The sequence below is a fragment of the Zonotrichia leucophrys genome, chromosome 4 (genome assembly GCF_028769735.1).
Source record: "Zonotrichia leucophrys gambelii isolate GWCS_2022_RI chromosome 4, RI_Zleu_2.0, whole genome shotgun sequence".
NCBI lineage: Eukaryota > Metazoa > Chordata > Aves > Passeriformes > Passerellidae > Zonotrichia > Zonotrichia leucophrys.
This window is the reverse complement of record NC_088173.1, coordinates 45,900,586-45,908,519: the sequence shown is the minus strand read 5'-3', so window position 1 is coordinate 45,908,519 and position 7,934 is coordinate 45,900,586. Positions and strand designations below refer to the sequence as shown.

At 36.7% G+C, this 7,934-nt stretch overlaps 1 long non-coding RNA gene across 1 annotated transcript; it reads right to left on the bottom strand.

Moving 5' to 3' along the window:
- Positions 1–1,200: 1,200 nt before the first annotated feature.
- Positions 1,201–7,725, bottom strand: LOC135447434 (uncharacterized). The gene is made up of 3 exons (XR_010440115.1): positions 7,357–7,725; positions 5,575–6,079; positions 1,201–2,589 (listed from the first exon to the last, which is right to left on the bottom strand). It is a non-coding gene; the product is annotated as an uncharacterized LOC135447434 (long non-coding RNA).
- Between the last annotated feature and the right edge of the window lie 209 nt (positions 7,726–7,934).

Genomic DNA, 7,934 nt, shown 5'->3' with positions numbered 1-7,934 from the left:
AGCCCCAAACTCTGCTCATGAGCATCTGGCACTAGACCTGCTGGTTGGTTTTGTGAGAAATTTTGTGATGTTGCTGTACTGTTCTCTAGAGTGAAAAAAAGTTGCCTCTCTGGTGTACCCAGCTAGCCTGACAAGATGCCTCTGCACTGGTTTAGCAGAAAAGTCATAAATTATTGTGCTGGCTTACATATCATATAAGCCAATGCAAAACTATGATAATGTAATTAGCCCATGAGCTTGTAGTAAATACAGACTTCAAAGAAACTACTGTAGCAGATTTATGCACATTTTCTGCCAATTTATTTCCAACTCTGCCTCAAACCTAACTGGGTATAATACTTCAAGGTCGAATCTCTGCCTTGCATTATGCTGAATGCAATTCATAAACTTGCAATCAGTTGAGGTTCTGTTAAAATTAATTTTTTTTTAATCCTTCTATATAAATGAAATGGGAACTCACCAACTTCAATTTTTCAGACCAGAAAACCAATAGGTAGATGTGGGAGGAAAGCCTTTGTAACAGATCGTGGGATTCATGAGTAGTGCCGAGAGCCACTCTTGAGCTACAAGCCCTACTCCTGTTTCGGGAATGCTGTGTCACTGGCCCTGGGGAAAGCAGCAAATTTTGGGAGCTTTTCTGGAAGTGCTACACTGTGTATCACTGGATGTTATCAACAGAGGACGTTTGCCATGGAAACTGGGTTGCAATGTGTTTCCTCTGACGAGTTGGCTTTTGGTAAGCCAGAATGCTGAGGTGGTACAAAGAACAAAGCAGCTGGATATTGAAGAACTCCTTATGGAGAATAATATGACGTTGGTGGTAGGACTTGTAATTAATATTAAAAGTGCACTATAAATTAAGTGCTTATAGTTTTGAAGTGATGTGTAGTGCAATTCAAATGTTAGGTAAACTCTAAACTTACTGAGCTTTAATTAACAAATGCATTCATTAAAAAAAAAGTATAAAAAAGAAAAGGAAAATGGTATTTATTTCATGGGAGAAAATGGTTGAATGTGTTTATATGAATCATTTAATATCTGTCAACAAACTATTACCAGATCTCAGAAGCAAAAATCATCTAATTGGCCCTTAGCACTTAGAAGCAGTGGAGTGATTGGGAGGATTCTCTTATATAAATATTGTCACATAGTATCTTATCTTAATAACTAAATTATATAGCATTTATATGACAAATCATATTGAAGGCAACATGCATAAACATTTATTATTCAGAACATGAAGTGAGATGAGACAACAACTAATCCCCACCATAAGCAGTGCTTTTTATACAGTAACACTGACAAAATGAAGCAGTCAGGCTAAATTGCCTCTACAAGCCAACTGGCACCTCTGGAGTTGTCCTGATGTACCACAAGAGAGAGTTTCTTCAGTGATTTCATTACATCTAAATTAATTTTACACCACATTTTGTATTCTATTATACTCAGAATTATGCAAAGACAGTGTTTACTACTTCATTTGAGGTTACCTTTCCATACCAATGATAAAATTTTTGTTGGATGGCCAACATATATTATAGCTTTCTCCTAAAAATTTTGCTATGATTCCTTTGCAGGATGCTGTAAAATCAATCAAACACCATTATCATAATGCAACAATTTTCTGTGCATTCTTCCTGTGGCTGGTCATCTTACTTTCCTGTTAAGATTGCATCCTCCTCCTCTGCTTCATTGCTGCTCTGACCACATTTTTCTGTGCTTTAATATGGGCAAGATGAAACCCTGTCACTAACTACAAATCTTCCTCTGTCATCTGTAATGGAGCCTAAATAATTTGTCTGGGTTATGTCATCATCTTGGTTAACTCCAAGGTAACTTGAGTATATATAGGGGAAGGTCATCTAGCATTTGATATGATTGTCTCAGAGTTTTCTCACAACTGCCAGAGAGTTTTATTCAAGATACTAAGATTGCCTTAAGTACAGATTTTTTTTTTCCTTTATATCATTCTTTGTTTTTCTTCCTTTCTTCCTTTTCTACATGCAGATGTAGATACTCATCTATAAAAATAAAAGCCCCATACAGAAAACTTATTTTCCTTCAATATTTGGGGAGGTGGGGCCGAGGTGTCCTCATTGGCACTGGCCTAACGCTGACATAAATCATAATTAGGTGCCATGATGGGAGGTTTCTCATGGGCTCAGCTGATTGTGAGAGACTGTGCCTCAAAAGGAACAGAAATACTAGAAGTGCTAAAATGAGAGTAATGGATATTGCAGCGTGTTTCACTTCTCCACTGCCGGACAGTTTGTGCCAATGTCAGTGCAGAGCTTCAACAGTTCTGAATTTTCTACTATAACTAACATAGATGCAGCAAAATGAAAAAATTAGAAACATGCTGCTGCTGCTTTCGAAATAAAGATTTTACTAAAAATGCATCATAAATGTAAAATCCCACAATATTATGTTCCTGAAAAAGAATCAATAACATTTCCTTCTCAAAACATTGTAAACCAAATCAAAAATGCTCTCTAATGAAAACCAAAACCAGGTCAGACGCAATGCTGTTGCAATATGCAGGAAATTCATTGAGGTATCTTCATCCCTTTTTCACTCAGTCAGTTCTTCCTGAATCCAAAAGAAATGTCCTGAAATTAATGTTCGTCATTGCCTCCCAAACCCCACCGGACACTTGATATGCAGTTTGTAACTTTCTAGAGCAGAAGGGATAAAATCAAAACTGAAGTGAGTCATGAATCTTAATTGAATTTTTTTAATAGCATAATTTTCAACAGTGATTATTTCATGCTTTCAAATTAATTTTAATATAGCCGAGCTTATGTTTCTACTTTAACCTTCTTTATATTTTGAGTGTATTTGTGATTTGACAGAGATGTGGGCATGGGGGGTTAGATGTTTTTTTTCCTTATTGGCTTTTTAATTGTTGGATTTCTGCATCAATCCATAAATGTGTCAAAGTTACTATTAAGCTAATTTAGAACACTGAGGTTTTTGGGTTTTTTAATCTGGGTTATTTTCATAATAAGGAAAATGTTATTCCATTGTCATTGGAGGAGGAGGAAAACTAAAACAAAAAAAGGTTTGAAATTCATATGAAATATTTTTTCTACTGACTGAATTTTGAGAATTGTTTAACCGAGTCATAGTTATTGTATGTACTTTCAGATGAGAGCATGATATGGAATATTGCTGAGAGAATGAACTCCTACTGCAACTGCCATAGAGAGGTCACAACTTCTTTCCAATCTTTATGACAGCATCTTTAGGAATAGTATTATATAATTCTTTCTGAATATATATACCATATACTTTCAGAAGTGTTACCTTGAAGTCTTTTCATATCAGCAGGCAGTACAGGGACAGAGAGCAATATTCCTGTGATGGCTCTGGCTGCATTTCAGCTTGTCTGCTTAATTTGCCACATGAGAATATGAAATAATTTTCAAAAGTGGGTATTTAAGATAAGATTCAGCACATCATAAACTAGAAAAGATGGCAGGGGAGATTTTTAGTGGCTTTCACAGGGGTTCCAGGATGAGGGAAGAGACAAGGATTTGACTCCATGTTTCAGAAGACTGATATATTACTTTATGATATATATTATATTAAAAGAAGATGATATAATAAAATTATACTAAAAGAATAGAAGAAAGGATTTCATCAGAAGGCTGGCACAGAATAGAAAAGAATGGAATGATAATAAAATCTCATGACTGACGGAGACAATCTGACCCAGCTGACTGTGATTGGCCATTAATTAAAAACATCCAACATGGGCCAATCACATATCCACCTGTTGCATTCCACAGCAGCAGATGACCATTGTTTACATTTTGTTCCTGAGGCCTCCCAGCTTCTCAGGAGAAAAAATCCTAAGGAAAGGATTTTCCATAAAAGATGTCTGTGACAGGGGTTGGAATGAGATGTATGAGGTCGCTTCCAACCCAAGCCATTCTATGATATATTATTCTGCTCCCCGCAGGCCAACAGCCTCCTTCCCAGCAACCTACTAGCTCTAACCCTCCCCTCCCTTCCTCTGTGTCTTTTTCCTCCTGACTTGGATGATTTCATGTCCTTGTTTTAATCTGCAGCTATAATCAAATCAGAAACTTGCCTCTGTGTTCTTTCTCTCCAATGTACTTTCATTAAAACTTCAGCACATGGAGCTCACTCTGGGGCAGAATAAGAAAGGACCTGTAAAGTGTCCTTATTTTAAGATTTGTTTTACCTTGGGAAATGCATTTTGTCTAATCTGTTGCTCTATAAGCACCTCAGGATTCAGAGTTTTCCCCATTGTCTTCTAACATTTCCAAACATTGCTGCTGTCTCAGTCTTACCTTAGATCTCCATAGGAATGAAAGAGTGACTGCTCAGTTATTCCCCGCATGTCATTAATTGTAGATATTCTAAACCTTGGCCTATTGTAATATACCTGAGCTCTTTCGCCTGTTTTCCTGTTTATAGCAGCTTAATTATTACAGTGTTCAAAATCAGACAATTATCACAATTTTGTTTCATTTTTTAGATATTAGAAAAGCTTGCAACAGAATTAAGCTAAAATTAGATTGTAGTAACTCAATTTTTGCTTCTAGTCATTTGGGAGGCTTCTTTTTCTTTCTTTTTTTTTTTTTTTTGATAATTCATTAAGAATTAAATTATGCTTATTTGTTCACAACATCCCTCTGGCCTTTAATATCTTGAAATATATTAATTGTACTCTCACCTCCAGAGAATGAGCCCTTGTTTTATGTGAGTTTCTCCTACTATTCTCCCTGGATAGATAATGATCACTTTTTTTCTGCCCATTTTTCTCTCAGTACCAGTCAAGGACACTGAATTTCGTTTTTGGAGAAGGGACTTGGGCTAAATTACTATCTCAGAAACAGAATGTGCACAGCAGAAACTGACAAATCATGGATGGATTTAGATGAAACAGGCATTCAAGCTTTGGCTCAATGGTTTTCATTTTAATGAAACCAGTTTTTGATATTTTAAACCTGTATGTCAAAGGCTTTTGGCCTTTGCTTCAGTTTATTAGCTACTTAGGAAATTTGCATAAAGGCATATGATCAGACTTTAAAACAGGTTAAAGCTGTTTGATATAAGTCCTTATGATTCAATTGTTCAGTTTTGCAGGGGGTTTTGGTTCTCTTTTCTTTTTTAACAAACTGCACAATTTATCAGATATTGCTCAGAGATTTAGAAAGATGCTCAGGAACAAAAAATGCATGCATGCACTCCTTCCTATTTTTGTAGAATTATTTCATTAAATACTTACCATGTTGTTATACTCAGAGCTATTCATATATCTTGTTCCTCACAATAGTTATTCCTAATTTTGCTTTCTTTTGGTTTTGTTTCGTTTCATTCTCCTGACTTTGCACCCTGAATGCTTTGCCTTGCCCTCTATCTTCTTGATTGCATTTTCTTTAAATCAGCTTCATTTCTCTCCAAGTTATTTTCTGAGAGTTATTTTCTAAAGAGTGCTGTGGAAAGCACTCTTTTTCCTATGTGAACACAGGCTTTTAAGCCCCTCAGTGTAAGCTCTCATATTAATGTGCACAGAGGTGGTGCCACTCTTTTCATACTCACCAGCTGTGAATGGTCATCATCCAGTCACAGAGATGCTCTAACACTTGTGACCATCATCACATATTCCCTGGGAGAAAAAAATATTTCCTTGTTGTCCTTTCCGAGAATGGAAAAGGGTTGCTAAACAACCCTGAGACAAAGGTACCAACTAGAGCTCCCTGTGCTCAGTTTCTTGTGGGATGCTTAGGGCAGAAATGCCGGATCTTGCATTGGCATCTTGCTCCTTCTGGAGTTGGCCAGGGAGCCCATCCATCCCAGCTGGTTCTGTTTCATCTCCAAGTCAGCCAGGCAGTTTAATGTGACACATGCTGCTGCTAGCAGGTTTTCTCTCAAGAAACTGGCAGTATATCATCTAGGAATTTGTTCCTCCAGTTGTGCTGGAAGATCAATATATTACAGTAGAGGCAGACGAGAGTCAGTCATATCTTAGACTGGCCTGGCTGTTTCTTCTTTGGTGTAATAAAACTTTGATGAGGATGAATACCAGTTGTAAATTTACCGTGGCCTGTTCAGGAAAAAGAAGAAAAACAAAGCTTTTTAAAATATACATCTGTTCAAAAAGTAGACATGTTTTAGTTTGGTAAGAACTGAAACAGAGCTGGCACCTTCTTCTTAACTTTCTGCATTATTATGCCTATACTTGAAATAATTGATTGCTTGTTTACCTGCTATTCCTGACCTCTGAGGTAAACTACAAAAAGGCTGCTGAGATAAAAAAGTTCTACTGCATCAGACGCATTTAAAACACAAGAAAATTCTTAGATATACCCAGTTTCTGATGTAGATTTTCAGGCTTAAAACAATTATTCAGCAAAGGAGAAGTATTACTATGTACTACAGAGAGAAATTTTATAAAGAGTTTGAGTTAGCAAAGCTGATGTAATGCACAGCATGACGTTTATGTGATCAAAATTTGTTGTACAAGACATAAGGCAGCAGCAAAAATAAACATAAGGCTGTCTGAAAATGCTTTATTTTCATATATATTGTCCAATATTTTTTGCCAGGACCAACCAGCAATCTTCCATCACTGACCCCTGCATCCTGCTTCTTTTCCCTAATGCCTTCCCTTCCACCATGTGAAAAATGCCAACCACTTGTTTTTAAAATTTATAAAATAAATAAAAGTTTAATAGTAATAAAATGGTTATAAAAATAGTAATACATTTAGAGTAATAAGTGTTTGGACAAATTGAATTAGGACAATATGAGACAATAAATACAAAGAGTTACAGACATCCAGGTATCTTTTCTGGGCAGCTCCAGCCCGGAAAAGGACCCACGTTAACAGAAGATTAACCCTTAAAAACAACAGCCTGTTGCATATTCATACACCACATACATGATGCATAAATCCCATTCAAATACAGGATTCTGTCTGGTCATCATCAACTTCCTCCTCCTAATCCTAACAGCACCTTCAAGGCAGGAAGAAGTTAATTTCTTCTGATAAGGGAGCAATAAATTATTTTTGTCTGAAAGATTCAGGTGTCCTGTGGCTACTATCTTGCTGTGAGTCCTTTCTTTAAAAAAAGTATCCTACATAGCATAGTTTCTATTTTACATTTTTTTATTACCTAAAACTATGTTTAACACAGTACTTAAGAGAATTTATATTGCATTGCTTTCTAATACAACACATATAATATTCATTTTAATATTTGCGAAAAGCCAATCATAAAATACATGCATTTTTCACACACCTCATACCCCCATCTCACTTTCCTCCTGTGTTAACTCCCACAAGCAATTCTCCCTTCATCTTTGGTGACAAACACTCACCAGATCTGTCTTGGAAGGAGAAGCTGCACAGTGCTGGGAACTGCACGTAGTTTAAGAGCACAGACCTGAGATATCAATTCATAGAACAAGTTATAATTGAAGCCAACTGCTAATTGGCTTCTACAGAAGGTAAAGGTCAGTTTGCTTGCTGCAGGTGAAAAAACAAAAATCCCTAGGAAGAAAATTAATTAATTAATTGTGTCTGCAAGGTTGTTTCAGGATTTCAAACTCTAAGATTTGAAGTTTCTCCTGTGGGCGCAGATGGAAACAATGCTGTCAGAGCGCTGGCAGTGGCACTGGTTGCCATTGGTAACAGATGGAGCCCAGTAATCAGGCTGGACTGCTAATGGCTGCGAGTACACTTTGCCTAACCAGCACTGGCAGGAGGCTTTCCTTACAGTGATAAATGTACAAGCTGTGACTTGCATTTCATTTCCAACCCTGGCAAGCTAAAGGAGCCTGTTAATGAATGAAGACATCTTTAAGCATGTGGTTGTATGCCAACAGCAGTTGGTAATCCTCCATATCCATCTTATTTCATTCCATTTACGATTCCACTTGTAATCAAGCAATAAATA